We start from the raw sequence: 24,174 nt of genomic DNA, 5'->3' as shown, positions 1-24,174 counted from the left end.
AATCTTCAGTCAGCTAAAAGCACACGAATTATTCAGTCTTTTTACAAATGTTGACAAAATGCTGGTTTGAAAATCTAGTTTGGATCCTTTAAAAATACTGTCTCAAGACAGTTTATTTTTGAAAGACTGTGTTGTGCATACTGAAGTTACCAAGTTTTGCACTTAGGAATAATATTCAAGTGCATACGCTCTCGTGTAGAAATGTGTACTCACTATTTGGTCACACTTTGACCTTACTAAAATAGTACTATGTGTTATAATAATGCGTGCTTAGGTTTTTTAGCTCTTTCATGCAAAAAAATCGTATTTTTATATCAAAAGAGCTTTATTTAAAACAGAAAAAAGAAGAGGGATCCTAATTTAGATGTCATAGCATTGTTTCCTAGGAAAGAGATTTGATATGAATGAAAGGACAAGAAAAGGAATATATTCAAGTGGTATCAAAAAGCAGAAGTAGAATTCTCCTTTGGATACCAGCGTTCCAGCTGTACAGATTCCTCTGCTGTCACAGCGGTTGGTGCTATACATTAATTTTGAACACTTAAGACATTAGAAGTATGGGTTATCTTTCAGTCATAGATCCACTTCAGGGGTATAACACCATGGGAGGAGGGAGGAAGATTTAAGCTGTTTCTGTTATACTCAAAATATATTGGATTTAAGAGTAAAAGGAGGAAAAGTGCAGTTGTCATGCACTGCTATCTTTCACTTTAATGAGCACTCAAATGTAAGTGAAAAATTAAAAGGTTGTTATATTTAGAAATAGCTGGAGCCATACACTCGATGTATGTTGCACACAGTGGGGAATGAGCATAAAAAATGAGGGGGGAAAACCCATCTACTTTGCAGCTATATTCATTAATTAAAAGAAGATTGTTAAACTAAATTTGGAAAGAAAAAAAAAAAAGAAAAAAAGAAAAAAAAAAACTTCTTTAATTGTGTTTACCCAAAAGCCTTTTCTTCCTAATTTAAATAGCATAAACATCTGGACTAAAGCAATATTAGAATCATGGCAGTAGTCAAGCAAATCTTGTGGAAAATAATGAAATTAGATCCCTGGTGTTGTGACAGAGTAAGGGCAGGATACATCAGTTCGATGTTAATAAAATTTCCATGAATGACTGAATACAATTAAGAAATTGTCAGTTGCGGCAATGAACTTTTGTAGCTCATAGATGTTTGCATCATTTGATTATGCTGGCAATTTAAAATTGTTTGTTAGTGTCTGTGTTGGGATATTAATTATGACCTTTATTACAGCCCACAATTAAACTAGTCATATAGCAACAAGCAGCCTGTGTTGTGGTAGTAAAGGATCTGAACTGTTTAGAATAGGGTCTTGGTATGTTCAGACCATTCACTGATCATCCAAATTGGAAATTATTTGAAATGATCCAGTACTTTAAAAAACAATTCAACTGGGTTGAGTAATCACTTCAATAAAGAAATTTTGGCTTAATAGTGTTTTAACAGTTTTAATTGCGAACAACATCTGTAAAACTGTTTTAAAAAAGGGAGAGAGAAAGCGTTTTTAACTGTGACTCCAAGATAAGCTTTCTCCTGTTTCAGGAAGAGAAACCAATTATTCATTGGTTAATTAGCTGTAAACAACTTTTTAAAGACACATCCATTATATACGTAATTATTTGAAAAAACCTTTAATGTTGTTTGTGCTAATGCATAATTATTAGTGCTTGCTAAAAGGATTAACAATATTTAGATGACCACTGTTGTTGGGAAATATCAGAGCGGAGAGATGAGATTAGCATCAGGAAGGAATGTGCAGTGATGAATGAAATGTGTGCCTGCACCCCTTCAGCAATGACAATGAACAAGTCACACATTCAGAAACAAAGCATTGCAAACTGAAACCACACACTTTTAAATCCTTAATATTTCTATGATCCATGAAGAAAACATATCGCCACCAAAGTTGTTTTATACCCAGTGGAATACGTAATTTCTGTGATTATTTTTTGTTTGGTTTTGGGGCGCTTTGTTTTGCTTTGGGTTTTGTTTTCTTTTTGAAACTCCCATGGCACATTTGTCACTTTTTTTAGAATTGTGTATTCCCTTTATTATTGCATAGCTGAGTGGCAACTTTACAATGCCCTCAGCACATCTGTTTACTAACTGTTCTACCTAATTTACTAAAAAGATGTAAAGTCATAGTGAAATTTGTTTAGGCTTTTGTAATGTGTTGACTGGAGCACTGTTTATAGTCATTAACATATGAATGAGAGGAATAATATTTTAAACACTTAAATATTTTTAATATAGGTCAAGGGAAACTGCAACATTTGTCCTAACATGTTGAAAATTCCAACTAAGACATCACAGAAACATGCCCAAAATGTGTGTTGATTTACCTCTGGGTTTATAAAAAAAAAAAGGTTTGATTGTATATACCTAAAATTACACTGAAAGAGGCAATTCAAGGCTACATCAATAAGAACTTAAGCATCTGAGGGACCTAACTCCGACACTGCCGTGGTAGTTTTGTGCTAAAATAGTTATCCTGGACATATGTAACAAAATAATTTATGTTAAACAGAGATCTGATATTTAATGTGCCAATTCCCCACATTTTCATGGAGTTATGATTTTTCAGAGCTGTTTGTGTAAGTGGCTAGCCACAGAAGCGTGATAAATGGTGTAACAGGAGAACTACAGATTCCCCTGCGAGGTCCACGAATGTGCTTTAGCCCTGACCTGGAAGGATCAAGCTGAGCAGTGGGAGATTTGTTCAGTCTCCATGAATTTGGCTGCTTTTCAGATGCTGCCAGTAATGATGCTAATTGCTGGCATTTGTGGCGGTCGGTTTTGTGATACAGGCACCTGTACCATGTCAGGATTTCTGATCTTTTCAACAAGAACGCAGATCTCAATTCTCTTTCATGAAACTGGAAGAACCATGTTTGACAGCTCTGAAGGAATACCATGGGTTATTTTAGCATTTCAATTCATTGGATGTTTTTAATTCTCTGGAGTATATTAGGAAGAAATGGTGCACTTTCATTTGTATGATTTCTTTAAAGCAAATGTGGAAGCATTTGGGGGATGGAATTTTTATAACTGTTTTAGTTGACAAAGAAATTAATACATTTTAAGGGATTTGTGTATTTAAGCATAGATGATTATTTAGAAGGTTTGGTTTGGAAGCCTTGTAGCTCAATTTACTAATTTATTTTGTGATCTGTGACTAAACTGAGTAAAAATGCAAATAGCACAAGCCCTTTACATTTTATCACCGGATCAGTTTACTGATGGGAGGATCAGAGTCGCTAAACAGTTCAACACTCTTGTGATTTCTAAGTAGTCAGACACTAAAAGCATCTATGGTGAAGACTACAGGAGAGTTCACATGAACAGTGGTTTTAATGGAATTCAGTATTTATTTGTTTCTGACTCGGAATGCAGAAGCAAGACTTTATTGTCCGTTGTAAGGATGATATTTTTTTCTCCCATCACACGTGGCAATGAGCCATCATGTTGCATTGCAGCATGCTCATGCGTTGGGAGGAAACAACTGGTAAAGCTAGAAAGAAACACCGAAAGCTTAAATGGGAATTGTCATTTCCTTTTGATTACACCCCTTTTGAGAGAGAATGACAAATTTTATAATATTTTACTTTTGTCACTCTTATTTTTAATCGGTGTTCCCCCATGCTTTCAGGGGGTTTTGATTGTTTAAAAGTATTACAGCTGTTTCTTTGCTAATTATCTGCAAGTCAGTCTTAGCAGTGATGTCAACACCATTTTGGAGCCAGTGCTAGGGCACAATCTTTCTGCTGGTGGAACCAGTGAAGTTGTGCTCTTGCCTCCTAAGGAAACAGATTTGGGTCTATTAATACCTGATTTTGCAGATCCAGCAGAGGGAGCAGAAGTCCACTGATGGGGTTGCTTTGGACGAAACATTTGGGGTGGCAGATGGGTTGGCAAAAATTGCTTGTGGAGGTGGGGAACCGTATGAATCATTCCCCCCATATTCTGAGAAAACTGCTCAATTAAAACATTGAAGATTGCTCTGTAATTTAGTAGTTTTTCATGTCTTGGAATTTCATTTCTTCTTTAAATTCTCCATGAGTTGGTACCATATTATAACAGTTGATTAAAACTATTTCCAGTGCTAACACAAGTGTAGTGATCCAAATTAGCCAGCGGATAATTGTTTTAGTAGGGAATAATACCCAATCATGTCTTCACGCATCAACTCACCTGCCACTGTTCTACGTTCTTGAATATACGCCTGAAGAATTGGCTAAACTGGTTTTGAGCGTGCCATATGTAAACATTAGGCTTTATTTTATGTCTGTGCTAGCTGCAATGATGCTGGTTTGTGCAACTAGAATTTGTGGTCATTTGGTCAGTCTTCAACAGAAGGCAATTTAGGAGGGTCAGATTTAGAGCTGGGCTATGAGATATTGCCCCTTTTAAGAACAAATAAATAAATTAGCTGTAGTGCTTACGTGTTATTTTCAGGTGTATGCAATTGATACAAAGCTGTTATTAGTTAGTGTGGTTACTTCTGCCTTAAAAGCAGTAACAGTGCATTACAGCAGAAACTGGTGATCTGGACCTTGCTGTGAAAGATGGCAACGGGTGGATTTTGATTTACATATACCAGAGCTGGCAGTCACAGCATTTGAGGTGATACACAAGAGAGAATCTTCCGCTGATTTCTGAAATCAATGAGACCAAGCAGCCCACCAGCTATGGTTTTTGTCTCCTTAAGAGGGACTGTTTCCCACTACTTCTAGAACTCTGTTGGCAAGTTTAGTTTAGTTTGGTAAAGTTGGAATAAATTTTATCTATATCAGTATATATGAATACATGGTACATGATCCTTCAGAATTTGCTGATTTCAGTATGAGCTAGGCAGAATCATACCAGAATCTTATAGCTGGGCAGAATATCATATGTGGCTGTGCAGAATAAAAGCCACAAAAAACCTCATCCCAAGATAACCAGCAAACCAGCAAAAATTATTCTCAACTGATTTACTGCAGTGTGACAATTTACCTAAGCCCCCAAACCCCCCATAAAGTATTTGCTGGCTTGGGTTCTGTTTTTCCTCATTCACTTTGTCTTGAATTGCTTTGAGATATAGGCTCAATGTTCTCCTCACTAATTGAGGCTCAGTTGCAGTTAGAGACGATATCCAAAAATAGTGTTTCTTAAGGTCTGTCCAAAGTTCAGAGACAATGGGCAAGAAATACATGTGCAAATGCATTACCATGGTTTGAGTTCCTTTAGGCAGCTGAATGCATGCACTTATGTATGTCTACAGTAATGGAATTAAAAATATCAAATGGTAAATCAATATGAATGGCTTTCTGATTTGCTCGCCAAGGCTGCTTTAAGTGAGTACACAGGATATGTGCTTTTTTAGGGAAGCAGAGTGATGACTCCAAATCCCATGAACTAAAACTCGTAGGGAACTCATGTGAATCTCATGGGCTAAAACTGTGAACATTAAATAAAACTATATTTAGGGTTCTGCTTTCCTTTCTGTTGGCCAAACCTGAAGATTGTGTAGAGATCACGTTTCCAAATCTTTCTCTGGAACTGTGAAGGCTAAAATCTCACTTCTTACATGAAAATCTAGATTATTCTTATTACTTTTTTTTTTTTAAAAAAAAAAAAAAAACCAAAACAAAACAACAAAACCAAAGCAGTGATTTTGGAAAAACAGGGCATTAAAAGCTATCCAGATTGTGAGACTAAAGAGGTGCAACGTGGCTGCTGCTCAGTGTGGAAGGCAGACCTGTGAAAGGGCAGTTGTGCGCAGCCAGGGCTTCAGCTGACACAGAGGACAGAGCAATGTCATACAAGTTTAGAAAAAGGAGTTTGTGAGAAAACATCAAAGGTAGAGTAACCATCTCACTGGAAACCATTTTGTTACAAGTAATATTTTGCATTTTAAACAGCTCTTCACTATTTTTAGAAGTTTAGTTTTAATAAGTATTTTAGATTCTAACCCATTTAATATCTTTAAAAAATCAAATGAAAACGAATGCCTGGTTTTATTATTTTCTTATCTTCCCCACCCCCTGCCCTGCCCTTTCCCTTCTTCCATGTTAGACAAGTGTGACAGTGAAGGCAAAGGGCAATTGGGGGACAGGAGGCTGTAGATCCAATATGTCTTAGTTGATGAAGACAGCTTCCCCCCACCCCCCCCCTCCCCCACCCCGATGAATTCATTCAAAGATAATATCTCCTCTCCCAAGGAAAAAAAAAAAAAAAAAAAAAAAAAGAAAGAAAGCACAACCAAAACCCTAAAAACCTACTCCTGTGCAAACAAAGAAGTTCAAACTTTCCCAAAAGTCATTTTTTACTTAGAAGATAATTGCCCATGCTTGGCCACCTTTGTTGACAAGCAGATGTGGGATTTAGCTTTCATTAAGCAGTAAACCTTATAGCTGGACATAAACCTGGCTCCTTACAAAAGGACATTTCCTAGAGATCTCTATTTTATTTCCCTCCTCGCAACAGGTAGGATTTTCTGAAGAAACTTGAGTTTCCTGACTCTATGAACTAAAACATGATGTGGGCCAGATCTGCATCTGCCTCCCCCTTCTATCTTACCTCTTTCAATTATCCTAACGAGAAAATCCTGTGCATCATTAGCTCTTGCACACCACCTCCCTGCAGTGCTGCGTGCCTCCTAAACCCTCCCTTGCCTGCTGGGGGGAGGTAGGCAGCTGTGGAGGTGCAAGATCCACCCACAAATCTGGAAGAAACTGTGTCGATGTTTTCAGTTTGCACCAGTGGGCATGCTGAGCGCAGGGCTTGTGGGGTGGCTGGACTGCTGGTAAACTGAGCTCCTCTGAGGTGCTGATGAACCAAGTTTGGTCTCCCTTGGGACAACATCATCTTTGTGGAAAGGAAAGAGAGAGGCACTAATGCCTGTAGGAAGTTTAAGGAGAGTCTAAAAGTCTTAATACCTTTGGAGTGGGGTTTATTTTATGACCTAGCTAATGGGGGGGGGGGCGGCTTGAGGCAATGGCTGTAGATACTGCTGGAGAGGTGGGTGGATGACTGTTACTGCGTGAGGTTTCATAACATGATTATCTTCTGTTAGTGTTGATGGCACTTTGCTGATTAAAGAAACAAAGGCGATCCCATCGTAACAACAACAAACTAAAATAGAACAAAAACTTCCAAGTCTAAACATTAATGGAAAGAATCAGAGAATGGAAAATGACACAAAAGCTAGGATATTCAGAGTGCAATCTTACAACGTTGCTGCTGTAAGATGCTGTGGCTTTTTTAACTGTATTCTCTAAGCTAAAGATGGAGTTGTCAGCCTTAACTTTGAAATTTCTTGCTTTTAGCAGTTTGTGTTAAACATTAATGTTATTGAAAATAGCTTTTTATCCGTGTGTATCAAGAGTTTGTTTGCTAAAGTCTCTGCTCCCAAACACGTGAATTTCAGCAGCTAACAAACATCAAAGCAAGGAGATTTTTCAGCTCAAAAAGTTATCTTTAAAATTGAAGATTAGTCTTTCACCGTATACTTTTTCTGAATAATTATTAGAATCTATAATCAACACTTAGTCTCTCTTTATTGTTCTGTTTATCATATTGAAAAAGATATGCCTTGATTGTATCATTTTAATTAACTCTTGCTGTGTTTTTCTGAAGTTCAAAGCATTAAGCATTGTTTATGTAAGCACCATGACATTCAGGTTGCCTAAAAGAAGTAAATAAAACTGCAGGTCAAACTGTATTAATGTGTCTTGCCAGCTATTATTACATCTGCTTTTGAATAGCATTTATTCTGTAATTGATGGTTGTCAGCCTGTGATTTCCACAGTTACATTCTGAATACTTCGTTTTCCCTAATTTTTGTGGTGTTTACACCATATGTAGTCAAAGATTAAAGTAAAATGGAAAAATGAGTTACCAATTTTCATTTGACCACCTTGATATTTCTTTCTTCAGGGGAATCTCTCCAGTTATTTGCCAAGATCATATATCCATAATATTCCTTTAGATTCAATTTTCTGCCCTTTACTTTGCTCCATTTCATATTTACTTTATTCTTTGTGGTCGTCCCATCTCTAATCTGTCTGCCTGTGTCTACCTAATCGGCCTAATATATCCATGTATCATTTCTTTAATGATTTTATTATTGAAATGACACTTAGCATTTGATACTTAAGCATACATTACAAAAGCTTAATTCTCCCATTAGTGGATCAAACTTCCATACTGCTTCCACATTCAGATTGCTTCATGAGTTAAACAAGCTTTGTTGAATGTTGTCCAAGATCTGTAATGCAAATCTGTATTTTTTTAAAATCTGTATTAGCGAGTGGAAGCCACCATACCTATCTGGGTCACTTATTCTACTCCAGCATTGAGTAGAGGCTCTGGTGAAGGCGCAAGGTTTCCTTTCACTGTGCAACTTGAATTTTACCTTTAAGGCCTCGCTTCTGCAAAGGAAATTTAGAAATTAAACTTCTCGGCCCCTTCTGCCGTGTATAACGAACTGTAGATGTTTTAGAAGCTTCTGTGGCTTTTCTCTATCCATTTTATGTCCAACTTTACCAAACTAACTTCTCTTTGTTTCGGCTTCCTTCAACAGAATGACTGACTTCTGAGACGTGCATAGCTAACTAGAACATCTCACAAATCACATCTATTCCTACCCTCTCCTGTCTTGAGCTTTTCCAGGTATTTAGCACCCTTGTAACAGTGTGTCTGCCCTCTGACTTTGAGCTCTTCTTCCCACATGCAGCCTCTGGAATTGTCTTCTGTCTAGACACCAGTAGCAACAGCGTTTTCCAGAATTTGGCTGCCTCATTCCCATTCCTCCAGGCTCCCTTGTTTCCCGAGGATCTAGCAAAGGTTTCCACCTTATTTTCTAGAACTTCTGTTAAAATTCCTGTAAGGTAGCATGGATTTGCTCCATTTCTTTTCCTGTTATTCCTATTCATCTTTATGTCACCATGTAGTCATGCATCTGACATGATGTGACTGTTCTTTACTGTAGTGCTTGCAGTTTCTGTCGAGACAAGTCATGATGTGATGCTTTGTCTCTGTTATCAGGCTACCTCTATGTTTTCTCACATGATTTCATATTTCTCCATCATACCTCTCTGTGTCTGTATTCTCTGTATGTTTTCCAATTTTTTGATTTTTTTTTTTTTTTTTTTTTTTTTTTTTTTGCTAGGAGCCCTCTGAGCCTGGGAAGTGCCTGACAAAGCTGTTGTTACAAAATATTCTGGTTGTTACAAAATTACATAAAGGCTAGTTCTGTGTTGTTGAACGGTTTCGATGTAGAATTTTATTTATTTATTTATTTATTTTAGATTAAGCTTGTGGTTTATTTAAAAGAGGTTGTTAAAGAGAATTCCATTGTTTTTCTCTAGTGAAGCATAGCTATCCAGTTAAATATGTTGTATGAGCTCTGAATAGTATAACACTTAAGGGATGTTGAATTTTATTTTGGAGAGGTTTTTGTATTTCTTTATCGTGGCAGAGGCTTTATGGTGATAGGATAGTAAGCAGCTAAACTGTCCAGTTACATGCTATGGTTAGCAGCATGGCCTGCAGTTAAATTCCTTACTATTTAACTATTTTTTTTTTTTCTTTTCTCCACCCCCCCCTACCACCACTCCACCCCCCTTTTTCCTTTTATAAGCTTGATAGGCTACAGCTCAAGTTCATTGACTTGTCTTTTGTTGTGGGCAGAATTCAAGTACTAGGTCAAATTAAAAAATGACATTACCATTATGTCTGTACTTTTGTAGTGCATTCCTCTTCTACAGAAAGCCAAATACCTATTTGCATATTTTGGATTGCTGAAACCAAAGAAACAAAGCAAAAGAGACAATTTTTACTAGTTCATAACTGAATTAATGCTGAATAGCGAACCTCATTATTCCTGGAGTAATCTGTTAAACAAATGAAAATAGGTGAGCCTTCCTGTCTCGTTTTGTGTCTCTTATTTAAGAAGATCTCAGGAGAACATCTTTAACTAATAGAGCATAAGTGCACAGAATGACAGTTACAAATAATTTAATACAACAGACAGAAAATTTCTGCTGATTGTCTGTGTTTAAGAAAAAAAATAAAGAAAAAAAAAAGAAAAAAAACCCAAACCTGGCCTAAAAGACTACAGTAAATCACGAAAGTGATCTCAAGTGAACAGAGATAGATTTCTGGAATACAGTGTGCAATGAAACCACTGACCTCTTATACAAGGGTTCATGTCTTTTTCTACAGAAACAGATGGGTAATAGCATAATGCTGAAATCATGCTCTACATAATATGGACCTAGTGATTGCAGACCTGATTGCTTGCCATATGGTTGCTGAAGGGTTGAAGAGAAAATGGGATGATATGCAAACCCTTAAAAGCAACATTTTTATTGAATGGCCATTACATTAAAACCCAAACTCTGCAAATGAAGGAAAGAACTGTGGTGAATAATGATGGAATAACAAAACAATAAAAGAAGAAACACAATAGCGTGTATTTGTTTTCAATATGCAAGATAATACTCTTTTTTTTTTTCTTATTTTGCCTTGCGTTATGAGCATTCGGTGGAAAGTTGGTGGGACATTACTGCCTGCAGGGCACAAATACAGTATAGTGGAGCATTGCAGTATTCACTAGGTCAGACAGAAAAAGAAAATAATCACTTGTCTCAAAGGAAAAGCTTCTGAGTTAAATGCTAACTAAACTATGCGACTTGCATACATGAACCATGTTACTGAGAGGCTGGTGGAAAGCCTTCATGAGATTTACTTTTTCAAGACGGACTTCTACAGCCTGTTTGCTCTCTCTTCTGAAAAAAAGTCACTTTTATCACAGATATTTTTTTTTTTTAACATCCTTGTTACTGGTAAATAGCCTATTTTTGCATTGACATCTGTCAGTAAGTTGCTTGGTAAAGTTAGAGGAAATGCAAAGATCTGGCGTGTAAGTCCTCACTCACTAATGTGTGCTTGTCTAGAACAGGCTTCTTTATAGGAAGAAGGTTATACATAGCACACAGCAATGTGACCACAACTTCATGGCTGTGCCTGCTTGCACATAAGGATAAATGTATATGAAAGCATGGCATGGTGAGTATCATGGCAACCCTTTGAAATTGATGAGAGACAGAAACAGGGTCTGAAAATCCTGGTTTCCTGGGCTTTTATTTTACGACGTTGAAAGGCAGGCCCAGGATAGTCTGTTTTGAGGCACTAATGACTCGGTCTCTGTTTTGCCATCACAGATTGATATCGGGAGGATACCCAGCGGATGAAAGCTATGAATTCAGCTCAGTCTAGACATTATAGAAGTTTGGAGTTAGGTAACATGAGCCTCTAGAATCTGGCTAGACTTTGCCTCCTCTAGAAGCTCAGTCATGCATGAACATACAGGTGGCTGATAGCTTAGTGCAGAGCGGACCTTACTGGCTTTTAAGTCAAAAAATGCCAAAAGGGTACTTTTGTTCATAATGTGAGATTAAAACCTCCCACCGCAATGTATCCTTCCTCTGTCAGGAGACATCCCTCATTGTGCAAGGCATGTCCTATCCCTGCTCCTTAGTGCACAGACGTGTTTAGAAAGGGATGGGTAAGTGGTTTCCAGTTCATTTTAACAAGTTTGATACTCTGTCACGCTGTGTGGTTATACAGCCTCACACATGGGTACTGCAACAGGTACGTCTCTGTACAGTTGCCCTCTCTACGCCGTGCTGCTTAAGAGCTTCCAAGATCAAGGCAGGGTAATATAGCTATCTCTGATTAATCAGTACTAAATACAGACTTCCTTAGCTTGACAGGCTTGTCTGAAGCATCCCATAAATCACAATTTATTTGACTGCAAGAATGGAAAATATTTATTTGAACAATTATTTTCAAAGAGAATTTTTCCATGTATTTGAACCTCAGGATCATCCTCAGGATTGTTAGGCTTTTCATCGGTTGCCCACCTCACTTTTATTTCATCTGGAGGCCTAAAGACATATGACAAGCAGCATATTCTGGTATTTAAGACAGTTTAAGTATGGCGAAACAGATTTTCATATGATGAGAAGAGATTTCCTCCAGCCTATAAAATTGATTCTCATACTTCTCGACTAGTGACATGCTGGCTGTGTGGCAGCAATAAGTTTTGCATAACTTTTAAGAGCCCGTGCTGACCTACTTAACAGGCATCTACTGCTACATAATGTATTTAGGTCAAGTATTGTGTTTGAGCTTATCATCAATCTTGTAATAGTTCAGCTCACTGTAAAAGCTACAGGTACATGATTGATGCAAATATTCTATAAGATAGAAAATATTCTTGGCATTTTCTTAAAGGGAGGCCTATCATTGTGGTGTTACTGTTTATTTTTATTGGAGAAGCATCAAGATTGCCAGTCACAGCCCCCCAGCCCATGCAGTTGCATCATGGGTTTGTCTATGTTACCTCGTTTAAAAAGATGTCACAAACAGTCTGTAAAAAGTGATTTTTATATTTTTAAATGGTTTGTTTGGGCTAGACGGTACACATGGCAATTCAAAATCTGTGTGTATATATATATATATATATTACTGTGACAGGGTACTGACAGTTTCTTACTTTCAAAAAAAAATAAAACGTGGAATTTTGCAACCCTATATGCAAATATAGAAGTGGTCCATTGCAAGAAGGAAATAGCTGGGAGTTATCCCAGTGATGCTAGTGTTTAAAATAACTCTTTTGCAACAGTTCTAGTGCTTGCATTTAGGGAGAGCCTGTAGCTTTGTCTGGTCTGGCTGTGCAGCACTATGAAGTGGAAACCAGATCACTATACACAGATGCAGGCACACTGTCCTGTGCACTTCAGTTTTGAGATTTGAGAGACTGATTTTTATGTGTGACTGAAGAGACTGGATTAAGCAATCATTTTTCAAAAGCAACATGCTTCCTTTCTTTTGTTCCTACCATAGCTGCAATTGGTGTTTTAGCCCACGCTTTGGGCAGACTGTTAAAGCATGTATTTTAGTAAAGTAATGCCAGCATACTTAGTCATCTGTATAATATTAGTGAAGTGCACATTGGTTTGTGCAGTAAATTGTTGCAAAGTTATATGACATCTTAATGCTCTGACAGGATGTGAAAGACAATAACACCACTGAAAAGACTAGAAAAGGCCCTTTATAGCTACTGAATAATATATTAGCTTTTAACACTGTATATACAAGCAAAATGGGATAAGGTATAAAATCAACAAAATAATTACTTATACCAGACGTTATACATTTTATCAGGATCGGAACTATACAGCCTCACAACATGGCGTGAACTTGTTTTGATACGGTATTCATTACGTCTAAGGCCTGTAAATACCTGCAGCCCAAGTTCGAATCTGCCCTTGGGGCTGATGAAATGCTATCTTACTTCTGTGTAATTTGAAAGAAGTTACTCTGGAAGAAACTCGTTGATCTGTTGTGTGAATCGACTTGCGGGGATCATTCCTAGTGCCCAAAATGTGCAAATGTGAGGACCTCTGAGCAGCTTCTGAAATATGCAGGTGGGTACCTGCATAAAAACACTTCTAAAATTGACATATATAGTGCTGTGGATCTGAAAAATCTATACTGTGCTTTTTAGCAGTATATTATAATGTATCAGCTGGGAAGGAAGAGTTACATGGCAATGAAATATACATGATAAAAAGTCCAAGTTATACATGGATCCCAAGAGTTTGGCAACTTGTATCCTTTGCTTCCTTTTTAAATGCTGTGCAAACATTATCAGTTCATATGACAAATTAGTTTGTGCTATCTGCTTCTGTATTCCAAATAGAACTTCTATGACATTATTTGCTTCTTTATTTAAATACTTTTGGAGGAAAAGAAATTAATTGTAGTATAGTACCTTTTTCACAACACTACTGAGCCTTCACTCTGAGCTGTCTCACTTCGAGGGTCTTAAATGTTACTTTGCCATGGTTTTATTTGTGATACAGCTGGAGTTTTTGTACAGACCTTATTTCCAGCATTTTGGCTTATCATATTGAAAGACTGTTTTAAAATGATGGGCTTTGATTCTAGCTAAATAAATAAATAAAACAAGCAAATAAATAATAATAAAGAATTAATAATGTTAAGCATCTTTAATATTGGATTTTTACAATACTCAAAAATATCTGGTTTGCATATTTCTACAACAAGTTAGAAGATCTGCAAAATTCAGAAGGAATTTCTGTAGTATAATTTCATTTCAGTAAGAAGTTGTGAGTTCTTTGCCTTGAGTTCACTGGTACCAGAATGAGAATGAGTGGGCAGAGGTGAAATTCCTTCTGTCAAACACAGAGTCGATAGGGGGAAATAGAGAGGCGGTTGTATGCAAAATAGAGACACTTTAATGTCTGCTTATACGCTAATTTATTTATACATATGACAAGAGGAGTATTTCTTACTCAGGATAACATAAATAATCATAGCACAAAATGTTTTAGGAACTCTACTTGAAATTACAGTGTTGTTTCAGGTAAATGCAGGAATTATGCAAGATGAACAGTTGTTCTTTTCAGTTCTGTAAATGTAAACAACTAGGCTAACTGTTTTTGGGACATGGTTGTATTTCCCAAGCTGTTCCCGCAGCCGAATGTTGGGTACACGCTACCTTTTCTTGCTCTTGTAAAGCTGTCTGTGCATTTGAAGGGAAGGGACGGAAGAGGACAAAGATGGAATAATTTAATGCAGGTCTTATTCTATAAAGACTGAGTTTCTTATATTTTAAGCAGGTACACAGAGGCGAAACATAGCATTGGAAAAGTTGCAAGACTTGCTTGTTTCCTTCATAGTGGGAGTTGGTATTTGCTAGGTGTAAGTCCAGTGAGCCAGCTGATGTAAAATGAAGTATTCTGATGTGAGAAGTCAGCTTCAGAATCTGGTCCTGACTCTTCAAATTCTTGTTGCAGGCATATTTGATTCCAAAATCAGAGGAAAAAAGTAGCAAGAACATTTTCTAATGTAGGATGGGGTGGGTGTATTTGGGGTTTTTCCTAGATTCTATTACAGCTTTTCTCCTTAAATTTCTTAGAAAGTAGGAAGTACCTTCTAATCTTTTAGCTGTCCTTTTCTTTTAGATTTAACAATTCAGCAGCATATTGACTGACCCTGTTCTCCAAGCATTTTAAAGCATTTGAAACAATTTCTCGACATATTGTTATTTATAGCAGTTCACTAAATTAAAAAATGCTACTTTTCTCTTGCAGGTATATGCATCACTTATAGTCTGGCTTCATTATGTTCTGCACTGTATAAACGCCTGTAGGAGAGTGGTTATGTAATGCTCTTATGTCATTACATTTACATGCATTAAATTCCTGGCTGAATCATATTCACTGTAACAAAAGGTTCATTAGCAGGACAAAAATGCTTAACTTGGGAAACTGCTAGAAGAAGTGAGACACATTTTCAGGGTGATATTGTTGATATGAAATTATATATTATGTACAGAGTTGATCTGGGATTAGCTAATCCCAAATGACAAGTATAAATGTGATAGAAGTTGTTCATTCAAATCTCTTTCTGTAGTCATAACTTTGAATAGAAGTTATCATCATTAAATCTAGAGTGTATATAAGGGCGACTCACTGAAGTTAATAGAGCAATGGCTTTTACACCACATGGGAGCTTTACATAATACTAGTACTTAGTTTGCAAACTGCAAATACAGAAAAAAAGTTATATGGTACGCTTTATTTACATGTGCAACTAGTGCGAGATGAATTTATAGCCTCAATTCTGTTATGCATTTAAATATGTTCTTTATTCTCCCAGCTTCTCTCCCCTGTTGAAGCATAATGGCAGGCGCTTTCAGAAACACCTGGGCACATTCTTTTGCAGAATGTCATGGCTGTGGCTGAACCAACTTTGGAAATTGATCATTTTAGTTTTGTGGAAATGGCAGTTAAATAGGAAGAATATATCAAGAGTTAAAACTTCATTACTGGAGAGCAATAAAAATGCATCAAGCCTGGAATATTGTCTAGAAGATCAGATTTCTTGGTTATGTTGACACTTTAAAGAAATATATTTATTTAAGGAATAGAAATTCTATATACTGGAATACTACAGTGATAAATTGCATTCTAGTTAGGCTATCTCTGATGTTCTGATTTTATTGCCTGACAATGGACTGTTGCTATCCATATGGAAGTCAACTGGAAAAGGGGAAAAAAAATAATGCTAAGGGGAAAATCTGCCTTAACCTTGCTCTAGTACTTCAGTGGGACTAATGCTGAACAGTGTTTGAAGTCTGAAAACATTTAATTGTATTTGTAAGCATCTTTTCACTGGATTCTAGTAAGGAATGATCGGGTATAGGTGTGCTAGAGATGGCACAACGAAACTTACCTGTTTGTAGTTTCTGAGTGGATGAGAAGCAGGGGACACTTCAAGTTTCATGAAAAACTGGAAATAGGGATGCTTACAAGTCTCCAGACAAGACTACTTACCTAAATTTAGATGTTATGGCTGTTTTCATAACCTGAAAAATATTCTGCACAAGGGTAGATTCTTGAAAAGGGCTACCTGGAAAACACTATAATAGCTATGTCTAGTTACTCCCAAAGTTGTGAGGAAGTGTTTTTTAACACATTTCACCAAAAAAAAAAGCTACTTGTTCTCAGTTTTGCAGATGGTTTCCCAGGTTGACTTGTTAGAATGATAAGGAAGGACAAAAGCTCATTTGGCAGACCAGGAACTCTGTCATTACTCATGTTGAGAGCATCTGTCTTGCTCCTGCTCATCTGCTTCTGTGTTTGAGCACTGAATACTCCATGGATAGTTTCTTCTGGTTTCTGTTATGGGGTACATTCTTGTGGGATGATGAGGTGTCTTCAGCTTGAATCGTCAGTGCTGGATAATACATACATACTTACTGCCCTTGCAATTGCTGCAAGAGAAACAGAGAAGTCTTGAAGGGTGAAGCGTAAAATCCCTGGTTAATTTCCAGCCTGGCCAACGTGACCGCAAGTGCCTTCTATGAAGAATAAGAAAGCAGAAAGCCTGGCTTTATGCGGAAAAAAACAATATTTATTTATTTATAGATATACATTGTAACTTGTGTCTTGACCCAAAGTTGTCACAATTTAATAAATCAGTGTGGAAATCTATAGGAAAGAAAAAAAAATTTCTCTAATAGAAGCCATACTGTGCTTTATAATTGTCTCAACTAGTGGAAGGCTGTGTCCTGCATTTGCTTTCACTCTTAAGCATCTTTGAGAATACTCAGTGGAAGAAGGGTGTAGAAGTTTCATCTTCAGCTGTCGATATCTCTTTGAAATGGGTATCAAGGATGCTGGAGGTTTTGAGACATCTGTATCAGTTGTCACTTTTGGAAAAGGAGAGGGATTTAAAAAAAAGCTACTTGGCACACCTTACTGCTTTGGTTCTGCTGAGTTGATTACAAATGCTGTCTTTGAAGCGAATCAAATGAAGCAATATTTGCAGTCTGCATAATGTGACTGAAATAGGCCTGCAAAGTTTGGGCGCCATATATGTTTGCTCTTCCTCCATTTCCTAAATTCTCTGTTGAAATTCCAGTATTGCTGGGTTAATGCTGTATTTCTGTAGAGAAGATGGAAGCGGTACAATGTAGTTTGCGAAAATGTGTACTTCAAGAAATAAAAATACTAAAAACCAAGCAAACAAACAGGTTGGGTGAAGAGGTACAGTGTTGACAGGTCAGTATTCAAATTCTGCATTACTGCTCGAAGAGGTGCATTTCTATCTTCTGGTTTCAAGCACCTACTTGATTTTCTAGATTCAGTATTTGTGCACATTACTGAGGTTCAAGGTTGAAAATTATGACTCCCGTTTTGAGGAAAAAAATGGCCTTATTGCATTGTGGGAAAGCAGAGAGCTTCTTCAAAGGTACATAAATTAATTCTTTTCATTAAAGGAAAACAGAGGGAGAAAATGTGAAAATCAAATAAATTCAAATATGTTTAAAAAGACTGATAAAAGGCTAAAGGAATTACATGAAAGAGGCAGGAGAAACTTCAGCAGTACATAAGATACTGTTAGCTCTTTACTTTTAGCTTTCAGTCCCTGTGTTGCTGTTGCAGACTGCGTTGCAGCAGTGTGTTCAATCTACAGGAGCCAAAAGGTCTGAAAGAGTAACAGGAGCAAGGAACTGTGCTTACACATACCGCAAGGCACACTGGCAGTTTCATCTTCAGGTCTGGCAACAGGCACAAAGCATTAAATCTGTGTGGTTATGGTCCGTATTGCCCCCAGTGTTAAAGAAAATACGCATACATCTTAGGTGCAATTAGCAACTTGCCACAGAAATTGCATAGTGGCAAGTGCTGCCTTGTGCTTCCAGCTGGGCTGTCCGCAAAGGAGTAGGAGCACTTTTCTCTGTGTAGGGAGGCTGCAGACATCTGCTTTCACAGCATTGCTGTCTTCTAGACCGCAAAGGGAGTGTGATGGGCTGAAAGATGAACAGAGTTGGAGATGTGGTTGCGAAGATCTGTCTGTGCCATCCTTTTTCTTGACAAGTTTATGGATCCTAAAAGATGGTGGAAGCTGTACTCATCAAGGAGGGGTTGTATTTTCATTCACAGCATGGGCAGAAAAGGGCTATATTTGTAGATTTCCTCTGCAGATGTAAGGAATAAGTCCTGGGTTTGATTTCATCCGTATTTAGCCTTAAACCGAGAAAGCTTAATATGCAAGATGGCTGAAATTCAGTATTTTAAGTGTGTTCAGTAAAAAAAGTCCTTGTAGTCAAATTTATTGCTGAATACCACCTTAAGCACGTTTGCCTTTTCCTTCCACCTTTTTTTTTTTTTTTTTTTCCCTATCAAGAATAGAACCAGAAGTTGGAAAAAAGACAAAGATCTTAAAAAAAAAAAAAAACAAAGACAAAAGAAAAACAGAAGAGGTGTTGATTTTAGGAACTTCAACCTACTTGATTTTGCTTAAAAAAGATCAAGCTTTCACATTAGAAATATCCTTTTGAAAAAAAAAAGGATTTCTTTCTTTCAGAATCTTGAGTGGGAAAAAATTCAGGTTTGTGTCAGGCAGAGCTTACAGGTATTTTTTAGATGCAAGTTTAAAGTGCTCTGCTTAAAAACAGATGCTTTTAAACAAGAGGATTCGGGGTTTCTTTCTTTGTAACTTGACAAGATGCTTTGCTCATGTCAATAGTCTTTTGATCACTCAAAAGACATTGGAATCAAAATTGTCAGTACTTCAGTCGTCTGATCCAGCCCCCTTGAGTATTGTTACAACAGGAATATATGGGATTGTTGTAACTTTTCAACCTGCTAAATTTGTGGGTTTAATCCGGAGTGCTTTGGAGACTGGAGCCAGTTTTGGCGTGGTGCAGGCAGGACCTGGAGGTGCTCTGAAACACTCCCTTGCTGGGTTGCCCCAGTCTGCAGGTGCCACTTGCTGATCCGCTCTTTCCAACTTGGGGCAAACTCTTAGAATAGATGCTGTTGGGGCAGGGGCTCTCTTCCTTCAAGGGCTTAACTCTGGCTTCAGCCCACAGCAGGCCCACGGGTACTTCTGCCCAGCCCTGCCTGTGTCAGTGAACGATAACGGCGAGAGGTAGCCGTACCGCTCCTGCACATCAAAGGTCTCCGCATTTTGCGTTTGGCTTCTCAAGGATGCATTGCATCTTTGTAGGGCAAGTTACTGCTGTCAGATATTGACGTTCACTTTACTGAAGTGGAGAGGGTTTTATACTAAACCTCCTACTTTCTCATCTTATTGAATTAGTGGGGGTTTTTTGCGTGCATATCTGCATGTTAACAGTGTGATGTTTTTTCACGGCAGGAGAGTAATTTCCTAATTCATTTGTACTGCCGAACATTCTTCACTCTAGTTATAAAAGAAATATAATGGGGTTTAGGGTTTTGTTTTTAAATGCCCTGTAAACCTCGAATTAGAAAAATAAAACTGTGAATATACAGGGTTATTCTCTCCTAAATATCTCTGTAAACCACGATCACAAAAGCTGTAGGGAATATTTTCTGTAGAATTGAAATTTAGAAGGAAGAGAATGTATATCATTAAAACCAAATCCTGGTATTCATACAGAGGCTGGTTTTGTGTATATGTATGTGTATATATATAAAAACATCAGTGAATCTAAATTTGTTTAAATGGATTACTTTTTTTACATGAATTACACTCTACATTTCAGAGCAAGCACTTTCTGTATGATTTGCTTTTTATCTGATGTAATGATTACAGGCAGCTTAAGCATCCAATCAAGATGAATCAGGTGTAGGACCTCAAGATGGAAGATTTTTGTAAGGAGTGGCATGTCTAGATTAGTGTTTTTCCCCGTGCATATTTCAGGACTAAGAGAGCCTCTGGAAACAGGGGCTGAAATCCCCACTGAAGCTGCTAAGGGTTTTGTTACTGAATTCAGTGGATTCAGAATTTCACTGCAAGGATTTTTAGATGCTTTTTTAAAATAGAAAGGCAACCTGTTTATACTAACCCAAAACATTCACTGCATAGCTTCTGCCCTGCTCAAATTCAGATTCGCAAGTCCCTAAACCAAAGGGAGAACTGTAGGAAAGTAAACCTACATATTTCAAGTAAGAAAGTAGCTTGAGATCTTTACACATCATGCTTTTGCTAGTTGTTCTCGGTTCATGCTTTTGCTAGTTGTTCTCGGTAGCAGAAGTGGCTGAGCTGGTAGTGTTATGCTCTGTAGCACTTTGTAAGAAGGGGGGGGGGTGGGGGTGGGGGGTGCATATCAAAAAGATAAACTAGTGCACATAGAAAATACCTTGAGAAGGTATGTGACATAAGTGACTGAAACAGCCCAAATGAATTTGCAACACAGCATACCCATTGCTGCTGGTTCTTTTTAAAGGGGAGTTTAAAAACAATCCACTGTTGGACGGATTTAAGGCATTAATTCTTGCCCATGAAAAAGTAAACCCAGGTTTTAATCAAATTTCTACCACAGTCGCACCCAAGCAGCTGACACTGAATATCTTTTTGGTTTGCGCTGTTTATTTCTGAAAAACAAGAAAACATAAAGAAATACATTAAGATCTAGAATTGCAGAATAGGGAAATAAAAACGGTTTGTCACAGAAGATTTTTTTTTTTATTGACATCTTTAGTTTGTTTTGATGTCTGTAATTAAATAGCTAATTATGTGTTTCTGTTGCAGTGGTCATGCTTTTATTACATAATTGCTACAAGTTTTTCTCTCACCACTAACAATATTTGTTTAACCGTAGTGCATACTAGTTACATACTTCATAATGTAAAAGCTTAGAAATAGAGTTATTGACTGTTACGATTAACTAAATCAGAGGGGTTCAAAGTTCTCTGCCATAAATTAAATATGTTGTGTGGCAAAGGATCAAAGATAATTAAAGGACGAAGCAATTGCAGTCATTAAACAATAAATATTATTTCAACACTGACTGAAGAAAATAAAAAAAAAGCAGAAAAACTGATGGCTTTTTAAAGGAGGGGAAAAAAGTTTAGCCTAGGGTAATAAAATGATTTTTAAAAAATAATTTGTACTCTGATCCTTTAAGCTTGCTTCTCTGTTTTCTCAAAAAGCATTTGATTAGGTGAGATGCAATTCAGTCACCTTCTCTTTTATTTTTTTCCCTTTTGAGTTTAGGCATAATTTTTGTCAGTATATTTCAATGTATTCATTAATTTTTCTCATTTGTTTATTTTATGCAAACCATAAGAGACATTTTTTCCTCAGTGAAGATTGCCTCTTTATTTTATTTTGAAATATTTGTATATTTATTTCATTAAATGAGATAATGCTTTTCCTTATTAACATAATTTCCAGTACATTAAACATATTTCTCCACAGACAGAAGAGAGGAATCAGATTAAATGACAGTTAAATCACTTGCAGCAATTTCAACTGTTAAAAGAAATAAGTGTCTCTGTTTTCTTTGTGATCACGAGATGTGCTGTAAAGGGAAATGAAATACTAAAGAAAGGAGGGAAAACATAAAGAAATAATGACTGACTTATTGCAGTAATACCACTGAGAGAAGAAAAACTCACTACAAATAAAAGGAAAAATAATATAGTGGGTTTGAAAGTTACCAAAATTCATTTCTTATTGATGAGATCAGTGCAAGCCTAATACTAAGTAAACTGCAGGAGGAAAAAAATAAAAAAAGGGCGTCAAAACCCAAACAATGCCATAAACTATGGATGATGAAAAAGGAAATAAATACTATGCATTTGCAGGGCTATTATTCTAAATGTCTTTTATTTTTAAATAATTTATTTTTTATCATATTTAGAGAAGGGGGGAGAAGCAATTATCTGTTGGTAAACTAACCATGCACCTCTGCTAATGTATCTGCTAAACTAGTTAGGGTTCTCCTAATGCCCATGTGTCCTTACTGCAGATCTGTCGTGTTTTCTTGAGCAGGCATGGGGCTACATGAAGGGGAAGATTGGTTTTTTATTAACACTTACTATAAGATCTTCCAGAATTATTATAATAATAAATGTATTTATCTTAATTATATTTTTATTATTATTTTAATTTCCAGAGTCTGAACCAGCTGCTTTGAAGCGATCTTTCGAATGAATGACTAGGCTGTGAATTTCTAAGGTAATGTTCATGTTATTGTTTTGCCCTCAGTCAAGGTTTCTTCTGTTTGTGCTTTTAGCTGTAAACCAGTTATTTTTCACTGGAGTTATATGTGCCTGATCTTGTAGTCCAGAGTAAGGACTAGTCCAATATTTGCGTTTTCCCTTGTCTTTCTCACTCTCTGGTGAATGTACTCTACAACTTGAATCTCTTTATGCACGCTATATCAAATACTGTGATTTTTCAGCCTTAAGGTGAAATCAGAGAAGGGGTTCTTGGGGTGGGGAATCCATTTTTAGCTCCCTGCTCTGTTTCAGAGTTAACTAGTAATATCCTTTTAAAGGATTTTAATTGTAATCTTTTTGCTTTTAAATGCCCCATGAGGAAAAGCGATGTCACTGTGGTACAGCATTCTCCCTTATGTGAAATGGCGCAGGAAAAGTGAGGTGGAAAATGGCACGGTTGTAAGGCTTTTACGGAATTGTTTTCTGGGGCTGGAGAGCAGGCTCTGCTTGGTACACTCATCTGCTGAAGCTGAGCAGGGTATGCTACGCGGTCATTACAGAAGCCTTTTGCACACTGGGGTTGATGTCCCTTGTGTCCTCTTTTGCAGTTATATTTGTTGTGCCAAGGGGAACCGTCAGGGAATGGAGGTGGTAATGGAATTTAGCAGCTGAGGAGACTCTAAGAAATTACAGTGCATGTGAAACATAATTAAAGAAATAAAACCAGAAGCATCTGTCATCATCCTCTGCGGATGTCAGCCAAGTGGGGATTGCTCCCGCCAAGCAGAATCACATCTGTGTTGCTATGAAGGTGCATCAGCTGAGCCCTTTCTCACAAATGCTCTAAAGTTTCTAGTGGGCATGGGTTGAGGGTCATTCCAAGTTCTGCTGCAAGCTTGCCTCTAAGGGAGCTCTGCAAAGCAGAGAGAGCTGGTAAGTGAAAATAAATGCATAGAAACATTTCTAATGATGGTGCTTATACTTACAACCTTCATTAACATATTTTCAGAGGGCATAATAATCATTAATGTGTTTATTGTGCCCTTGTGAGTTGGGGCAGTAACGTTATCCTTTTTTCACACACAAGAAATTGAGACATAGACAGCCCAAGTACTTCAGCTCATGTGGGAAGGCTGCCAAAGACCTGTTCCTATTTGCTAAGTCCTCTGCAGGATCTTGACCCATCGTCTTGGCTTTAGGTCCTTGTTCAAGGTGCCTAAGACAGGAGATAAGTTGTGCTGGACTTCCTCTGCAGTCAGTAAAGGGATAGGGATCTCCAGAGAAAAATTCTGATCTCTGGGCATTTTCAGTCTTCCCCAATGGGTTTTGGAGGGTGTCTATAAAACCATGCTCTTCTCAGTAAAGTACCTTAAGAGACATTTTTGCATCTCTCTGCTCTGGACCTTCACTGAGGACATGATGTGAATCAGTACCATCATGAAACAGAACATTTACGTTTTTGCCTCTCATGAAAAAGCCCAGTGCAGCTGTAACTAACTTTTGAATATGCTTTGTCATGCTTGCAAAATGACATGTCTGACCATGACTTAGATCAGTGGGCACCTGACAGGCATAGCAGAAACAAGCAAATAAAAAAGTCCCTTGATGAGGTGTGAGGGTA

General features: G+C 37.3%; 1 long non-coding RNA gene across 1 annotated transcript in view; it reads left to right on the top strand.

Annotated features, from left to right (window-relative positions):
• LOC130157855 (uncharacterized) overlaps positions 1 to 24,174 on the top strand; it is a 451,498-nt gene that overhangs the window by 107,907 nt on the left and 319,417 nt on the right. The window contains exon 2 of the long non-coding RNA XR_008825062.1: positions 22,508 to 22,569. This is a non-coding gene — a long non-coding RNA (uncharacterized LOC130157855). The remainder of the gene's footprint in view (positions 1 to 22,507; positions 22,570 to 24,174) is intronic.

The sequence above is a fragment of the Falco biarmicus genome, chromosome 12 (assembly GCF_023638135.1).
Source record: "Falco biarmicus isolate bFalBia1 chromosome 12, bFalBia1.pri, whole genome shotgun sequence".
Taxonomy (NCBI): Eukaryota; Metazoa; Chordata; class Aves; order Falconiformes; family Falconidae; genus Falco; species Falco biarmicus.
The sequence above is the reverse complement of the archived record's forward strand: the minus strand, read 5'-3'. Positions and strand labels throughout refer to the sequence as shown.